At 31.8% G+C, this 19,358-nt stretch overlaps 2 long non-coding RNA genes across 2 annotated transcripts; both read right to left on the bottom strand.

Annotated features, from left to right (window-relative positions):
- LOC109728561 lies at window positions 867-1,341 on the bottom strand. The gene is made up of 2 exons (XR_002220997.1): window positions 1,149-1,341; window positions 867-1,024 (listed from the first exon to the last, which is right to left on the bottom strand). It is a non-coding gene; the product is annotated as an uncharacterized LOC109728561 (long non-coding RNA).
- LOC109728560 lies at window positions 2,951-6,354 on the bottom strand. The gene is made up of 2 exons (XR_002220996.1): window positions 6,050-6,354; window positions 2,951-3,129 (listed from the first exon to the last, which is right to left on the bottom strand). It is a non-coding gene; the product is annotated as an uncharacterized LOC109728560 (long non-coding RNA).

Here is a 19,358-nt window from a genome sequence, read left to right as displayed (position 1 = left end):
TTTAGGTACTTCAAATACTCTAGATCAAGTTTAACGGAGCCGATCGACGATTCGAAAGTCGTAACATCGAAAACGAGCTGGAAACACGAAAGGCTCCGTACTTCCGATAGCATAGTAGCCTCACTCTCTGTATATATACACTGTACTACTAAGAGCACAGAACTTATGATGTTCCTAATTTTCTAACTATTCATCAATTTTGATGGATGGTTTGGATGAAAGAGAAAAAAAATTGAGGAGAAATTGAATGTCTCAATTTTTCTTTTTTTTAAATTCTTTCCATCAGAAAATGCGTGAATCATATGCAACCCAGAATCTTACATAAGAATTTTTTTAAAAAAAGGATAAAATGTACAGAGTCACGATATTATTCTCATATTGTCATTAATAAGGTCAGGCTTACCCCACAAAAAACTTTAAGTGTTTTTTTTTTTTAAGAGAAAGGTAGTATGTTAATTATCAGTTTTGTTTTACTTCATTTTAGAAATAAAGTTAACTGAAAATATGAAGCAACTAAGTTTCGAATCTAAAATCTCGAATACCAACCACCAAGTTTTTTACCACTTGCGCTAGAGACGGTCAGTAAAGAAATTTTAAATGTTTTTTTTTTTTTTGAGAGATAGGTAGTACGCTACCTACTTCGTTTATTTCATTTAGAAATAAACTTAGCTAGAAATGTGAATCAACTAAGATTCGAACTTCGGACCTCGGGTACCAACTATCAAGTTTTTTGCCACTTGCTCTAGAGACGGTCAGTAAGAACTTTAAGTGTTAAGTGTTAAGTACGGAGAAGTAGAGGAACAAGCCATACATTTCTTCCATTTGTGTCGGAAGTGAAGATTGTTTGCATCATAACATCCTCCTGGTAGAAATAAAAGCCCTGTGAAGAGCTCATTTATACTATCATTGTTGAATTGACAATAAGGCTGAGCCAGTCCCTCATCAGCAGTCACTGAGAAGAGCCATTTGAAGCGCTTTTCATATGAGACAATATTTTACTCATCCGACTGCTTTTCATGCATGCCTGAGGCTTGCAATAATAAAAAGGCAAAGGGCGTGTTATATAAGATGTACAAGATATAATCATAAGGGCTTCAAAGTTAAATCTTATCTATGCAGACAAAATGAAAAAAGAAAACGACATGTACCTCAAATTTCTATTTGATTATCAAGCACAAATCTTGAGGGACAATCCCATGATCTATCTAAGCACAACGGAATATGGCCATCTCCAGTGTCAAATGTAGAAACCATGCATCGGACCACAGCAAAAGATATTTATTTATATACAAGAAATCTCAGTATCTACTAAATAAAGTCAATTCGAAGCCGCACAAGCATATCNGCTTTTGGATCAACTATTTTCATTATTTGTAACTATTGGATTAAATACTATAACCCATTGGGGACCACTCAACCCTAGCGGAACCACTCAACTTTAACCGACTAATATCATCCTAACCCTACAATTTTTCATCCAAGGGTTAAAAACTTGATAGCAAAAAAAGTATTTTCCTATTAATAGTATTCTAACATAATTCTATATATATATACACACACACACTGTGCTATTAAAAGCACAGCACTTATTATGTTCCTAATTTTCTAACTATTCATCAATTTTGATGGATGGTTAGGATGAGAGAGAAGAGAAATTGTGAAGAAATTAGATGTCTCAATTTCTCTTTTTCTTAAATTCTTTCCATCAGAAAATGCGTGAATCATATGCAACCCAGAATCTTACATAAAATTTTTTTTAAAAAAAGGATAAAATGTACAGAGTCACGATATTGTTCTCATATTGTCATTCATAAGGTCAGGCTTACCCCACGAAAAACTTGAAGTGTTTTTTTTTTTAAGAGAAAGGTATTATGTTAATTATCAGTTTTGTTTATTTCATTTTAGAAATAAAGTTAACTGAGAATATGAAGCAACTAAGTTTCGAATCTGAAACCTCGTAAACCAACCACCAAGTCTTTTGCCACTTGCACTAGATACGGTCAGTAAAAAAATTTTAAATTTTTTTTTTTTTTTGAGAGATAGGTAGCGCGTTACCTACTTCGTTTATTTCATTTAGAAATAAACTTAGCTAGAAATGTGAATCAACTAGGATTCGAACTTCGGACCTCGGATACCAACCACCAAGCCCTTTGCCACTTGCGCTAGGGATGATCAGTTATATATATAGTAGATCTTATGTGCTATTCACAACAAGATCAATATCTCTGATTGAAAATTTTAGTGCTATATTATCACTTTTTATAATATTTTTATTTTTAATCGTTAATTTTGATTCTTTCGTTCATCAGGTAAAATTAAAAGGGTCGTGCAAAATGGCCTATAGATGAAAGGAATTTTACATATTTTTACTTTATTGTAGAAGATGGATTTTTTACATAAATGCCACATGAGAAACACTTTACTACTAAGAATTTTGGCAATCAAAATTTTTTTTCTGCCATGTTTGTAAGATATTTACATAGAATTAAAAATTTATTAATTCTTTTGTTAACATTGAATGCTAATATTGACAAGTATATATATAATTTAATAGCAAAAAATAAAAAAACCTAAATATTATATTTAATAAACTATAAATATTTAATAAAAATTTTAAAGAGTAAATTTGAGTTAATATACAGTTCAAATTTTTAAAACTAATCATCTTACTAACTTTAAATTTCACACTTTTTAAAATTGATATCAGGTGCAAAATAATATTTTAAAAATAACAGATGATGTATTTTGACNGATGGCATAAAGAACTTGAAGATTATTTATGGTACGTGAAAGAAGATCTTACCATGTAAAATGATCATCATATGAAAACAAAAGTTATTCTCGAGATCTGACGTTTTCTTGTGTGAATTTCATGCTTCAGAAAGGCTTCGCTCCCAGGAAGCAGGCGCCCACAAGGTATCAGTACAGGAAAAAGAAAGATGCACAGATAGGAAGCAACGACAATAACTACTTGCCAAGCTTTGTGAATGGTGTACAATCAAAATCTCTTTGCATACAGGGCGTGTGCACACTTAAAACTTTTTGATTTGCCTGTGGCTGTGAATTCACCGACTATCAAATTCCAAATTTGCTCCATTTTCCAATCGACTTTTCATTCTCCTCCCCTCTCTAATTCCATTAGATATATGACATCTTATGAATCTTATAGTTTAGAAACATAGTTGTGCATATGCAAAGTGCAAATTTGGACATTCCAAGCAGCATAAGGCAACAGGGCACAAAAAAAAAGAGAGAAAAAAAAAAGCAAGAAAACTGCAGCAGATCTGAGAAATGGAAACTGAAATGTCAAAAATATGAGCCAAGCAGACCAATAAATCCGATTCTGAAAATCATACAAGACATGATTACAGCACCACAAAAGATTAGGCTTTGGAGTTGTAAAACTTGACTGCAGGGTTCAAGCATTATCCAGCGATTTACAGTTAAGGGATTTGGACAACTGGACCCAACTAAACGATTTATATCACTAGTACCTTCAAATAATAACACAACTAAACCATTTATATCACTCGTACCTTCAATTAATAACACAACTAAACCATTTATATCACTGGTACCTTCAATTAATAACACACGAACACTCAAAAGAGTAGAGAATTTACCAAGCAAGAGAAATAAAGCAGCAGTTAGCAGCACGCTTATGATGATTCCAAAGAATATTTCAAGCAAATGCTGGAAAGACCAAACACATGGTCTGCCAAGCATTCCATATTTTGCAAGTTACATTATGATAGAAGGGCATAATATTTTAAACCAACTTTTCTAGTGTTAGTTTTCTGTATAGTTCAAGAACCTCGCTTTTGTTGACTAAGAACAACAAGCCAAGCGCCAGTAGTACATCAAGCACCCAATTTTAAATGGCCTCAAATCCTATCATCTCATCAATGGTTTTGAGAGTAAATTTAAAACAAAACGGTAACTCCCATAGTGATCGTTTTATAAAATTAAGACATATAACCAAAAGTATGGGGAAAAAAATAATAGATATGCATAAATGCATGGAGTCTGGTGCACAGCACAAGCAGTCGGTTATTATCACAGCATGATACATATTAGCAATGGAGGACAAATTTTAGAACAGAAGGAAATGATGGTTAGTAAAACCACCACACCATTACGACAAAAAACACATTTTATTAGCAATCAAATATCTTCCTTTTTTTTTTTCTGCCCTTGAATAAAAAGAAACATCTGCTTACTTCATAAATGCGCAGTTAAAAATGTTATGATTTGCATAAAAAACCCTAAAAACAAAATAATTTGAGTGACATTCCAATACAGTACTCAGCCAACTATGGAAGTTATCCATAAATTGAGCTGTTAACCACATGATTTGAACAGTTCATAAGGAATTCAAATACAGTACTGTGCTAACTATGGAAGTTACCTTTATTGAGGTGTTAATCATATGGAAATAGTCAATTAGACATCAACTAAAAGCAATTTCATGCACAATTAATACAAGGTTTAGAGTAGAATCTGCTATATTAAGTTACGATCAGCTCAAGCATCCAAGGGATAGATCCAGTGATTTTGGCAATCTTAATAGCACAAACAGGATTTATAATGCCGCAACAAGCTCAAGAGAACGAAATCTTAGATGGAGGAGAAAAAAGCTACTATCACGGTTATGAAGAAAACAGCCAAAATGAGGCAACTTCAATCAAACAACTTGTATCAGGTTAGAGAAGACAATGCATGAACACTCAATAGGTTTAAGCTAACCAAGCTAGAAGCATAACCATAGCAGCTCAACAAAAGAGCAAGTTAGAAGAAGAAAGAGGAACATTTTGCAGAAATCATAGTGCTTATTATAATTAAAATTTTGAGTACAATAATGAAAGTACATTTTTTGGATTCTTGATCACAAGTTGATGGCAGATCTAGTTAATGGTTTTTACGACTTGTACAATAGATCAATGAATACGACAATAAAGGGTTAAACCATTGATTTCTTCAAAACAATTATTGTAATACTAAGTTAAAATACTAAAGATGTAGATAAGATGCACAAACAGATCACTGAATACGACAATGAAAAGTCAAACCATTGACTTCTTCAATACAACTATTCCATAACGTAGCTAAAATAGCAATGATGCAGATACACAGCCCTCATAATCGCGACGAAGTTGGCCATGAGAAAGATGATTCATACTCCCAAAATAGGAGACGTATCCACCTACTTGTGCGACCCTATGACCCTATTTGGATGTCGGAATAAGATATCTAATGACAACTTATTCAGGGTGAAGATTTTCCTGTGCGATCGGAAGTAGGGAGTTTGATTTCTGCTCCTTGAAAGGCCTTAATATTCACGATTTAATAAGATAGTATATTTCTTGTACGAGATAATTTATCCTATTCCGAGAAAATAACCTGAAAGTCGAATATATTATTCCATTCTAGACATTTGACCATACTCTCAACTTCCAATCACAATATAAAATTCTCAAACTAAATAGGATATCATAGGATAACTTATTCCAACATCCAAGGATCTATAAGTTGTATATTCAGGCATATCTAAAGAAACAGTCAATAGAAGGCTTGTGAAGTTTTTGATGATAACTTTAAGAAAAAGCCGAAAACAACCAAACACAACAATCTCCCAGTAACATCCCAAACTTTTCAAATTACTAAAGAGCATCAATTTTTTTTTTATTTTTTATTATTGGTATGCATCAATTTAAACAAAACACGGGGGAAAGGTCAACATGTTATAATCTGCACAATAAACCTAAATAAAAATGACTCATGTGTGATTTAAGCTATCGTCAACTTTGTCTACTGCGGATATTATCGCTACAACGAGCTATTTTTCAGTATCTAAGTTTAAAAATAGGTAAAAGTCATCAAAAAGGGGGAATTTATACTGACTAGATCCAGGGATTCAATAGCTTTGATACTGCTAATCAGATCTATACCATACGCAACAGATCGAGCATCGAAACTCGAAAAAAAAGCATTTTTTATGATCAGATCACTGAAGAAGGGAGATTTAAGTGATCAGGAACGCGAGAGAAACCTCTCCGATTCGGATCTGAGCTCCAAACGAGCCAGAGATCCGCGGCGGCGGCGGAGGAATCGCGTTTCCGGCTCCGATTCAGTTGGTGCAAGGCGGGAACGCGGGCGCGATCACGGGGCGGCGGCGGCGATCCGAGGGCGTTCCCGACCTGCACCAAGCGAATCCGAGGCGGCGGCGATCGAAGAAGACGAAACCCTAGCGATCGAATCGAAGAAGAGGAAACCCTACAGAAGCTTCCTCTTTGGATCTCTCTCTCTCTCTCTCTCTCTCTCTCTCTCAAATGGCGCTCGAACGAGGAGCAATGGTGGAAAAGGAGGAGGAAGGGGCGATCTAAGGGTACGGAGAGAGGTATTTATAGAGGGGAGCTGGAGAAGGAGATCGTGACACGTGGCCTAGCCGATTGCCGTTGGTACGAGAGGACCGGATCGGACGGTGGATCCTCACTGTTTGGCCCCGTTTAGCTATCCTCCTCAGAATTGATATGGCTCTCCTTTTTTAAAAAATATACATATATTATGAATAAAAGCTTAAAAAATAGAGCATTTTTGTATTGGTATTTTTTTTAAAAAAAAATTGTTTACATCACTTAGATTTTTGGGCTACATAAGTTATACAGTAATAATTTATATTTTACAAAAAAAAATTATGTGATTTTAAATTAGATATTTAATTTTATTTTTTTAAAAATCGCACTTATGATTTAATAGTTTAGTGTATTTTACCTGGATACAATGCAATCGATCTTATTCCGAGAAAATTGTGATATGAAGATTAAGTATAGTATTAGGGTTTTACTAAACATTTTATTGTATTCTTTATCACGGAACTTTTTAAATATGTTAACAAAATATGTCATATGAAATGTTTATGTATCTAAATAAAACTACTCTTTCCTCGTCACGCAAAAGCATTATAATAATTAATTTTCACAATTTTCTTATGTTTCAATTCTATCTTCTATTATATAGAATTGTACTCTCCTTTGGAAAAAGACTCATAGGTTATATGAAGGCATTTATGAATTGTTTGTGGGCTCTTTTTCTTTTTTAGCTTTTTCTTTGTTTTGAGGACTATATATATATAGTACATGCTTTGGGAATCACCTCTTTAATATTTACTGTTTATATGCATGAATTTCTTTTTAGTTATCTATACTTATACATTAATATTTTCTATTTATATGCATTTCTTATTAGTTATCTATACCTATACATTAATCCCCAAAATAAAAAAATGCCACGTGATTGTGTTTTATATATTAATCCCCAAAATAAAAAAATACGACGTGGTTGTGTTTTCTTCACTTGGCTTTCACCTTATGAAACCAACCCTTCGCCTTCCCTACATACATAACGTCTAATTAACGTATCCACCCAATTTGACCCTATCTAAATCATAAACTTAGAAATCCACACAAAAAACTGAACCTTTCGTCTTCCCTTCACATATAACATTTAATTAATACGTCCACCTACCCTAACCCTAATATAATCGTAAACCATACAAACTCACACGAAAGCCCCCTTCTCTCCTATGCATGTTATGAAAATAAAAACCTACTCATTTTCTATAGTAAATTATAACCTCCTTCATTTGGTAAAAGGTGTGGCATTCATTTACTTTTTTCTTCTTTTTTTTTGAACTTCTAATTTTGATGTCTTCTCCTATTCTCATTTAATTAGCATGAGACATGGGATCTATTTTTTTTTTTTTTTTAACTCCTAACTTTAGTATCTTCTTATCTTCTCAACGTCCGCCGCTTCACCTCCTCCCAGCCTCCTTTTTTTCTCCTCCCCAACCCACTATCTCCTCTTTTTTTGTGTAGAGTTTTTTAGATATTCCAGATCATAGTGGTGGTGGAGGCGGTGAATGTGATGGCAATAGAGACCAAAGCGGCGGCGGTGGCTGCGGCTGCGAAAGAAAGCATAGGCAATGGCAGTAGAGATTGAGGTGGCGGCGAAAACAATAGCAAACCTTACCCTCTATGCTTACACACCCAAGTGAGAGTTCCTCTATCTTTTTTTTCTCTCTCTCTTATTTTTTTCTTTGTTATCTATTTTTAACCTATTTTACAGTATTTTTTGAGATTATTTGATAGTTTCTGTTTAAGGAGGATTGAATTGGATTAAAACTCTAATATTTTGATAATACCTGTCCGTTGCATCGCGTGGTTAACTACACTAGTGTTTCTATAAATTACTTGAGAAGCTTGTGTATTTGATACATGAGAAGTGTCTGGTGAATTAAATAGTTTTAAAATGGGCTTTTTTTGCAAATAGCCCCTGAGCAATTTTTATTTTAAAAATAGCCCTATTAAAATTAAAATTACAAAAATGGCCCTGTTCTTGCCACGCAGGCGTCACGTCAGCGCCATGCGGACAGGGCTGGGCCAGGGTATTAAGTTGAATACGGTGAATCATTCACCTGTCTAAACACGGTGAATGGTTCACCGTGTTTAGTACGTATTTTTTGTATATTGAAAAGTGGAATAAGGAGTAGGGATGTCAATAGGTATGGATATCCGAAATAATATCTGAATCCAAACCCGAATAAATTATATATATATATATACGTAATTTATTTTTGTTTATTTATACAATATATAAAATATTTAATAATTTTTATTTCTTATATCTTCATCCAACCCAGCGNATATATATATATAATTTATTCGGGTTTGAATTCGGATAATATTTCGGATATCCATACCTATTGACATCCTTATTCCTTATTCCACTTTTCAATGTATAAAAAATACGTACTAAACACGGTGAACCATTCACCGTGTTTGAACACGGTGAACCATTCACCGTGTTTGAACACGGTGAATGGTTCACCGTGTTCAACTTAACACACAGGTCCGGCCCTGCCAGCGTGGCGCTGACGTGGCGCCTGCGTGGCAGACCCAGAACCATTTTTGCAAATTAAATTTTAACAGGGCTATTTTTAAAATAAAAATTTGCTAGGGGTCTAAATGCAAAAAAAGCTCTTTTCAAATTATTCTATATATATATGAGCAGTTAAATTATTAATTTTAATACTACTTAATTAATAGGAAGGCAAGTGATGTTGAAAAGCTATATTTAGTTTCTAGGAGGTTCAAAGAGTTTATATCATGCATGTATAACTGTGATGATCATTCGGATGCCGTATTATTGAAAATGATATAAAATTGCCATCTCTACAAGAATGGTTTCTTTAATAATAAGTGACAGAGTAATCAAACGATGATCTACAAAACAGTTATCAGTAATATTACATGATTGTTTTTCTCCATATATAGTCATATTTCAATTTGGGATTACCAAAATACCTTGAATACTCAAATTTGACACATCATTCTGTGATTGACATCCAAATATTTAAGTATCGTAATATTCGGTGCTCTTCACCTCTAATGATAGGGGAGAGAAAGAAAAAGAAAAATAAATATAAATAAAGCTTATAAAAGACAACATATTCTTCTATATATTAAGAGCTCCCTTTCTCCTTGATTTCATGCATGTGTTTTGGGGTTGGGGGACAAGGAGACTCATCATTGTTGGGGCTTTGAAATAGACAAATGCATGAGTTTAGTTGAAACTTATTTGTTCCTTCATGGGTTTTTTATTCTTTTAATTTTAGCGTGTGGTTTCAAAGTATTTGTGCATTACTGTTGTACGTTTAAAACAGACATTTAGAAAAAAATACAAAAAAAAACAAAATCATCGTCATTAATTTTGTTATATTTATGCATGTACGCATCATCCTAAACAGATGTTGATTGATCTTTTTTTCCGACTAAATTTGGTTCGATCCAACTTTTTCATGTATCTAACATACTTCTTTATCTCTCAATTATTGAATAAAAAAGATTTTTTAATATAATTTTTATTATGTATCTAAACAAAGCGCATATATCAAGAAAACTAAGAATTTTGATACGATCCGCCTAATTTTGTTGTCTTATTTTACCTTACTTTTTTTGACAAAAAAAAAAAGGAAAAAAGAAATGTATTTTGGCCCACTCACTCTTGGGCCTTGAATACAAATCGTCATGGAGCCCAATACTCTAAATTGTGTATAACAGCGCCGATTATATCACTTTTATTACTTTACCCTCTGAATTGTGAAAACATGCAAAATATTTTCCAAACTCTCTTTCATAGTTCTTTATTGACCATCTCTAACGCAGATGATGTTAGAGAACATATAAAATACAATAATAATCAGAATTACAATAAACTAAATAAAGCATTTTGCATTATATATATGATGCGAAAAGGTTCATGTATAGTTATGTAGTGTAAGTACTATCAAAGTAAAGTTGACTTTAGCAAGGAGATTAATAATTAAGAAGATCACTAGTTGCTTGCGTTGCGATTACATCACAATTACGTAGGCATCTCTTCCTAAATATACATTAGAAAATTGGCATGATTTGTAATTTAAATATTTGACTAATTAACATCACATTACATATCGATAAGAACGGTCCCACGGAGGTGACACTACATCGACAAGAGTGCAAAACACCTAATCAACAAGACACATGATTTAATTAATTGCATTTCTTTATTTCTTTCTTTCTTTTTTCCTAATAAAACCAAAAAGAGCCGCAAAAGTCGCGAAGAACAAAAAAGTTAGCCTTCATTGGCGATCAAATGCCTAATACCTACATTTGAATTCGGGGTCGGTCAATTATTACGAATAGTGTGTAATGAATATTCGCTATGCCCGAATGCGATTCGGACCTAAATTTCAAACAACATAGTGTGTCGAGATACGGCCTCATTTAGAGGATCTGAACCAATTGTCACGCCCATTTTTAATCCACATTTTATAACTGGTGTCCAAATGCCTAGTACCTATATTCAAATTTAGGGTCGTACATTTATTGCGAATAGTGAATAATGAATATTCGTTGTACCTGAACGCAATTCGAGCCTAAATTTCAGATAACATGTTGTGTTCTGATACGGATCTATTTAGAGAATCCAAAGCAAGTTAGGCTCGATTTTAGTCAATACTTTACTACAAAAGATTATATAGTTGTCGTTGTTAAAATCAAGCTTGATCGATCTTACATCGGCTAAAAAAATGATGCTCAATTAGATTAATTTTTTGCTAAATTTAATCCAAAGATAATTAATTAATTATTTTAATCTAAAATTAATTTAATTAGAGACTAACTCGAAAATTAATACTCACAGGAGGAGTAATTATTCTCTGAAAACAGGGTGAAATAAGAAAGGGTAAAAATAAAAGTAACAAAAGTAAAAAATAAAAATAAAAATAATTAACTCCAACTACCAACACAACCTAACCGAAACCTACATAACTGCTCCTGCCCCAACTGCCACGTTCGCACGTGCTCTCACACCACCCGTGGACCCCACCAAGGAATTATTCCCTGCACCGGGCGTATCCATATGCCCCGTGCACCACACTCAATTTTAGATGACTATTGCTCTAAAATTAAAATATAATAATAATAATTCAATAAATAGTTACATAAATAATTTAACTATTAATGGGTGTGTATATATATATATATATATATATATATATATATACCTATTCATAGGCATCAAGTAGTATCATTTGTATATGAGATGAAACTCATACACGAGGTGCACGCAATTATATCCCGTATCTACGCTTCCCCGGCGCATGTCACGTGCGCCGCAGGAGCATCACAATTCACCACACGTGGTCGTCACGTGACTGCGAGGGGGACCAATCGGCGTGGTTTTAGAACCGGGTCTAAAGTGTTCCTGCGGATCACGTCACGCACCACTGTTGCGGCGCTGACCTGTTGACCCGACCCGCATCTCGAGGCGCGGGGGACCGCGCAACGTGCGCCACGTCGGACCGGCCCCCCCCCCCCCCCAGCGCGGCGGCGTGCGCGGTCCCCGCGGGGGCACATGATCTCCGCCGTACACGCTGGCGCCGTGTATTGTCGGGTCCCGCCACCTCTGCGGCGCCATGTGGTGAGCGGGGAGTGGCGCATGCGGGACGCCAAGAAGGGGGAGGGCGAGATCCGCCGTCCATCTAAACGGGTCGGGTGGCAACTTATTTCGGTCGCTTTGATAATGGGAAGAAAAAAAAAAAAAATCCGAATTAACGATCTACACTCATTAAGAATTTAGACTATTTGAACTTATCTTTGTTCAAAGGAGCTGGTATCATATCCTACAGCAGGAGGCCAAGTTCGGCGAGTCACAAGTCGAGACTCGTGACACAGCTTCTATGCTTTAAGATTCCGTTTGGTTTGGGGATACGGGGATAACTCCTTATTCTCCCTTTATACCCAAATGTTATTTCATACTCGAGAATAGTAATTCTCGAGTACCTCGAATAAATTGATATAAGTCTAAAATTATTGTTCCACCCCTTATCCGTGAACAACCGAGAACAAGATTAATAAACTCTAATTAATTTTAATTATAGTATTAAATATAATTAATCTAATTAATATTAAATTATTATTTTCGGATAATCCGTTAAGGGTGGGAACAACTGTTCCTACCCTATTTTAATTTTTAAAAATAAAATCCAAAAATTAAAATTTTAATTTTTATATTTATAATTTGTAATCTCAAAATTAAAGTTTATATTTTAAATTTTAAATTTAATTTTAATTTTTAAAATAAATTTGATCTTTAAATTTAAAAGTTTAAATTTTAAATTAAAATGTAAAATTAATATTTTGAATTTTAAATTTTAATTTCAAATTTAAAAGTTATTTTAAAATTATAAATTTACAAATTTAAATTTAAATATAATAAGAGAGGTAATATCATTATTTTTTATATATAACTATCCATTATTCTTCTTATTCCATCTTATCTATTCAACCGCTATTTTTTTTAATTTCTGAAAAAAATTTAATTTTAATCCAAATATAAAAATGATCTAATTTTTGCTTATATCTGAACTTATATATCCATTTTCGAAATAGGCAATTTTTGCTTATATCCGAACCAAACGAGACCTAAGCTTTTAAATGAATTGAATATATCCTTTTAACAATTTGAATTTTTGTTTTAATGATTGGCACCGAGGATCCTATACTCATGTTTCAAATTTTCTAATTTTCTATTTGTCTAATACTTGAGTGATCTCAAATTTAATTAATATATCACTCAAATTTAATTAATATTTTTTAGTGTGTAATATAAAGTGAATTGAAGACCACTTAATTACTAGACAGATGCTATTATATGATACTTACATAGTTTAAATAGTCTAAATCAAGTTCACTAATATGGATCGTTATTCAGAATTTTTATCAACAAAAACAGCATTAAAATAAACCAAAGATTCTTTCTTTTATTTTTGGAAAAAATTTATGGTACTTCTCTCTATATATGTGTGTATATATAAATTTTTAAATTCGTTGAAAAATTCGTCTTAAAAAATAAATTCGGTATAAAATATAAAATAATATATATTTAAATATAAAAATTATGAGTTTTTTATTCAGCCTTTCAATAATTCGTGAATAATTCGCGAATAATTTACGAATTAAGTAACAAAGATTATTTCACGCATATTGTGTCATTCCCGTGCGGATATACCGCATAGTGCCAATCATGCGGCCCATCACATCACGTGGGCTATGTGTCTTAATATATTTCCTCGGATCTCTCGAGCGCCGCATCACAAAAAAAAAATAAAAAAAAAAAAATTTGTTGGAACAATTGTACCATGTAAAATAAACTCTATTTTACAATAAAAATAAAAATTAAAAAGATATTATTTTGTATTTGTTTGTGCAATAAAAAAGAAAAAAAAAAAAGTGGCATGGTTGATGGTTTTTTTTGGTTAAGTTTTGTTTAATGGTTGTCTCATCCCCATAATAGGGGAGTTGTTCATTTTTGGTAAAAAAATAATTATAATAAATAAATAAATAAATAAATAAAGTAGTTATCAACTACTAATGTGAGTTAGGTAATCAACCCCACCAATTGACCCAATTGACTATGTGGTACCATGTGGATTTGTATTATTATAGATCAATAAAATAATGTTCCTCTACGCTATCCAAAGAGATCACATATGAAATTATCAGAAGCCGGATCTGATCTTCAAACCTTAATTTGTTATAGTAAATTTAGATAGCACGATTCAAACACTAAATACAAGAAATTATAAAATTTGTATACAAACAAAACAGTTTCTCAAAATAAATGAGCAGCGAGAAAACTAATTATTTTTCTCGTAATAAAAAACATGAGATATAATTATTATCATTTAGAGTCGACTTTTGAATATCCGCAAAATCAAGGGATCTCTTATTGATCTCTCATGTTTATCATCGTCAATTTATTAATATATACTAACATAATCCTTGATTCATTCTTATATCTACCCTACCTTAAATTTTTTGAGGAAATTAAGTTATCTCAATAATTTTGATTTAGCCTTTCTTTTTCCTCCAAAAATAATTAAACAAAAAAACCACTTTGGCAGTATCTAAAATTGTCACAATCTCATTTTTGGTGACAAGAACTACATGTGTTGGGCCATGCCTCACAAACTGAGTTCTCAATTTTGGATTATTCAGGGTTTTTTTTGCATTTAGCCCCCTAAAGAATTTTTATTTTAAAAGTAGCCCTATCAAAATTTAATTTCCAAAAATAGCCCTACTCCTGCCACGCAAGCGCCACGTCAGCGCCACGCGGGCGGGGCTGGGAGCGGTAGTTTAGTTAAACACGGTGAATCATTCACCGTGTTTAGACACGGTGAATGATTCACCGTGTTTAGTACGTATTTTTTGTAAAGGAATAGGGAGTTAGGGATGTTAATGGGGTATGGATATTCAAAATATTATTCGAACCTAAACCCGAATAAATTATTTTATATACATAATTTATTTTTACATATTTATACAATATATAAAATATCCAATAATTTTTATTTCTTAGATCTTCATCCAATCCAACGGTATAAAATATCTAATAATTTTAAAAATCTATACCATTGGATTGATGAAGATCTAAGAAATAAAAATTATTAGATATTTTATATATTGTATAAATAAATAAAAATAAGTTATGTATATATATAATTTATTCGGGTTTAGGTTCGAATAATATTTTGGATATCCATACCCCATTAACATCCCTAACTCCCTATTCTTCTAGAAAAAAATACGTACTAAACACGGTGAACCATTCACCGTGTTTGAACACGGTGAATGGTTCACCGTGTTTAACTTAATACACTGGCCCATGCCCAGCCCGCGTGGCGCTGACGTGGCGCCTGCGTGGCAGGTGCAGGGCCATTTTTGCAAATTAAATTTTGATAGGGCTATTTTTAAAATNCCGACAAGCTGGTAGAGTATTATACGAAGGTGCACCAACCTAAGTAGAATGTTTTTTTTTTTTTTTTTTTTTTTGGGAGATAACGAACCGAGGAGAGCCGCCAAATATACCCATTGGATCTCAGCACCAGCCACCTATTGGCCATTTTTTTTTTCACTTTTTATATCCAAATATTAATTTAAATAATTTTAAATAATTTTTACATTAAACTTTATTGTTCAACCAAATTATAAAAATTCTAACGATGAGGCATTATACAATGTTACTTATGTTGAAAAAAGTAAGTATTATTACTATTTAGTACAGTTGGTTGGAATTTTGATCACACGTCTGCAAAGACAAATATTAATATTCTGTTGGCAAAAATTGAGATTTTTATACTTATAGAGGGTAAAATTTTATCATAAAATTTTTTATAAAAGTTTATAAAATTTTTGATAAAAATGTATGGAGATTCTCTCATGTGTAGGCTATTTTGAATTGGCTCCCTCAATTTTACTTTTTTAGATTGAGACCTCTTCAATTTTTCCTTATTTTTTTTGGGTAGTTGAGTGATCTTTAGCAAGTAAATTATAAATTTTTATCAATTTCATAAGCAATTGTTTATGAAATTCAATATTTTTTATCATTATTTAGCCAATAAATTAAAAAATTTACTGATGATAACTGATAGAGTCATATATTTTTTTTAAAAAATAACCTAGTTAATAAAAAATATTAAATACAAAATTGTAAAAATTGCAAGAGTACCAGGGGAAAAAAAAAAGAAAAAGAAGTAGGGTTGAGTTATTTCAAACTCCATACATTTTTGGCTACATATTTGCCACAACTGAAGTTGGGTGTCATATGTATCCAAAAAAATATATTTTATTTTTATAAAATATAAAATTTATTCCCCCAATACTAGCTATGTCTTTATCCTAAAATTCAAAAAGATATTTTTAAATTTTGAATAAAATTAAAAGATAAAACTGATATATGACAGCAGATCCAAATCTTCTCAATGCGGTATCATTGAAAGCTCCCCACTAAAATTTCGTCCGTATACTAACAATACATCCATCACCATCATTAAAAGGAATTGAGCCAAGCAAGACTAGTGAAAACTAATAGAAGCATCTGAGGGGAAAGAGGGAGAGCGAGAGAAAGAGAAATACTGCTTACACACTAAAATGTGAGGTACAAATTTTATATCTAACTTTTTAAGCGGGGATAACGAAAGTTATCCCCGCTATTCCGCCAAACGGGATAATGTCCGCCAAACGGTATGATGTTTTATCGGGATATTTTATCCCGGCCAAACTTTGCTATTCCCAGTTATCCCAGAATAGCAAGGAATTTACTATTCCACCATTTTGGTGGTATAGTACTATTCCAATGCTTAATTTCAAACTTAATTAAAATTATAAATTGAATTAAAATTAAATTATATAAATATAATATGTTATATATTATAAGTAAAAAGTGGCTATTTCAGGAATAGGTATAAATTGAGGTATAAGCGGGAATTAGATCAATTTTACGTTTGGATTAAAATTGGGTTATTTCTGAGAATAAAAAAATAGCGTTTGATTATGTAAGATGGAATAAGAAAGATAATGGGTTTTATAAATAAAAAGTAATGAATAAGGGTGTCAACAATTAATAAAAATAATTTATTATAATAAATTTATAATTTTTTTNAAATTTAATAAAAAGAATTTATTATAATATTTAAATATAATTTATTAAAAAATTTATTATAATATTTAAATATAATTTATTAAAAAATTTATTATAATATTTAAATATAAATAATATGTATTAATATAGTACAATTAATAATTTTATAATAAAAATAATGTATTATAATATATAACATATTATATTTATTTAATTTAGTTTTAATTCAATTTATAATTTTAATTAAGTTTGAAATTAAGCATTGGAATAGTGATATTCCACCAAAATTGTGGAATAGCAAATCCCTTGCTATTCCGGAATAACCGGGAATATCAAGGTTTGACTGGGATAAAATATCCCGGCCAAATTTCACCCAGTTTGGCGGAATAGCAGGGATAACTTTCGTTATCTCCGCTTATCCCTCGAACCAAACGGGGCCTTAGGTTATTGCCACGAATAAGCATTGAAGAGTTTGACACTTTTTTAAAATTTTAAAATAAAAAATATTGGTTTGTAAATAAATAAAGTGTCAAATTTATATTATTTTTGAATGTACAGATAACATTGCAAAAAAAAAAAAAAGAGACAGAATAGAGACTCATGGACTATTTTTCGTTTTGATAGGAAATCCCCATCTTTTTCTTGTTTGAAATTAAGTTACTTTAGTCAAAATTTTTGTTTTGTTTTGATTTTTTGAAGCCATTTTTTGTTTTGTATTTGATTAAAGTCTCCTTATGCTTTAATGTATTTTCAGTATGTTATCTTGCAGTTTGATACACTTTACCTTCTAACCATATAGTTTTATCTCTATCCATCCCGCGAACCAACACTCAGAATTTTTTATGTAAATTTAAATCAAATATAATTATTTTTTTATTATTTAATAAAAATAAATTTTCAATATAATAGAAATATTATGAAAGTAATTATTACTTACTTATGTCTCATCTATTTTACATAAAACTAACATTTAAAACTCAAATAATATTTCTTAAAACTAAAAGTTATTTATAATTAAATATTTATTCATTGGAGAAAATTCGGGGCGAGGCTTAGCGAGGCAAATTCGGTGCAAATTCCGAGCGGATCAATTTTCTCACGATCTCGCACCCCGAATCCATTTCGAGTTAAAAAACAACTCAGGTTTACTTCTCCGAATCCGTCTATTGGTTCCCATTGGTTGTCCCATTTGGAGCTGATAGTTGAGGGAGCAATGTTTTAAAAATTAAGTCAAACAGCGACTCGAAAATATTATTGGGCGAAGAATCACTAATTCAAACAGTGGATTAACCAATAACCACTAGTTAAACTAGCGACATTAGTATAGTGTCATAAGCATTTAATTATTATTTTAATTCTATTATATAGAAAAATATATATATTATTATTATTCTACTACCATACTTAATTATAAAATATTAATTTTTAAACCAAATTTAGTAGATATAAATTTTTAATTTTTTTATAAAACTAATCTGTGCAAATCATTTAAGTTGATTTCCAGTAGTTGGATTTTTATATGACTTCATTTATATGATCCAGCAGGTTTTAATTACACCGAACATGTTAACCAGTTCGATGATTGAATCACCGGTTCGAACAGTTCAAAGCAATTTTTTGACTTATTCGGTTTAAAAGATTAAACTAGATTACTTTATAGACCCTTGAGTCGTGATCGGATCGATCGAACCATCAGATTTGGCTCAATTTTTAAATTATGGGTAAACTTCAAATACCATACCTTCGTGGTTTCGCACTTTTTTTACTTTAGTACCATATGGTTTAAAGTATATCAATTTAGTAACATGTGTTTCATTTTTCTCTTTTCGTCAGTCCCTCCGTTAGCTTTTCGTTAAATTATATATAAAAAAACTTCTGTTACCCACCTACAGTTTATTGAATATTTACTTTGACATCCTTTAGTTTTAACTTTGCCACTGGTTTAACAAAAAAAGATAGTGACTGAAACAATAAAAAGAAAAAAATAAAATTACAGAATACAAAAGTGATACACTTTAATTCACAGAATACCAAAGTGAAAACAATACAAAATTATAAAGATAATATTTTTAAATTTTCTCTATTAAATTATTAGGCCGGAGATCTGCCAACCAGGATCTGTTTGCATCCCTACAAAGAGTGGTCAAATTTAAGATCTTTTTGTTTAAAAAAAATATATCATCAGAAACTGTGAGAATCTTAATGAAAAAGATAGTGGATGGTGCTATTTCAAAATGACCTGTAATGAGAGAGAGAGATTTTTTTCTATATATTTTTACACACACACACACACACACACACACACACACACACACACAAAAGAGAGAGAGATTGAA

This window comes from Ananas comosus, linkage group 24 (assembly GCF_001540865.1).
Source record: "Ananas comosus cultivar F153 linkage group 24, ASM154086v1, whole genome shotgun sequence".
Lineage (NCBI taxonomy): Eukaryota > Viridiplantae > Streptophyta > Magnoliopsida > Poales > Bromeliaceae > Ananas > Ananas comosus.
The sequence above is the reverse complement of the archived record's forward strand: the minus strand, read 5'-3'. Positions and strand labels throughout refer to the sequence as shown.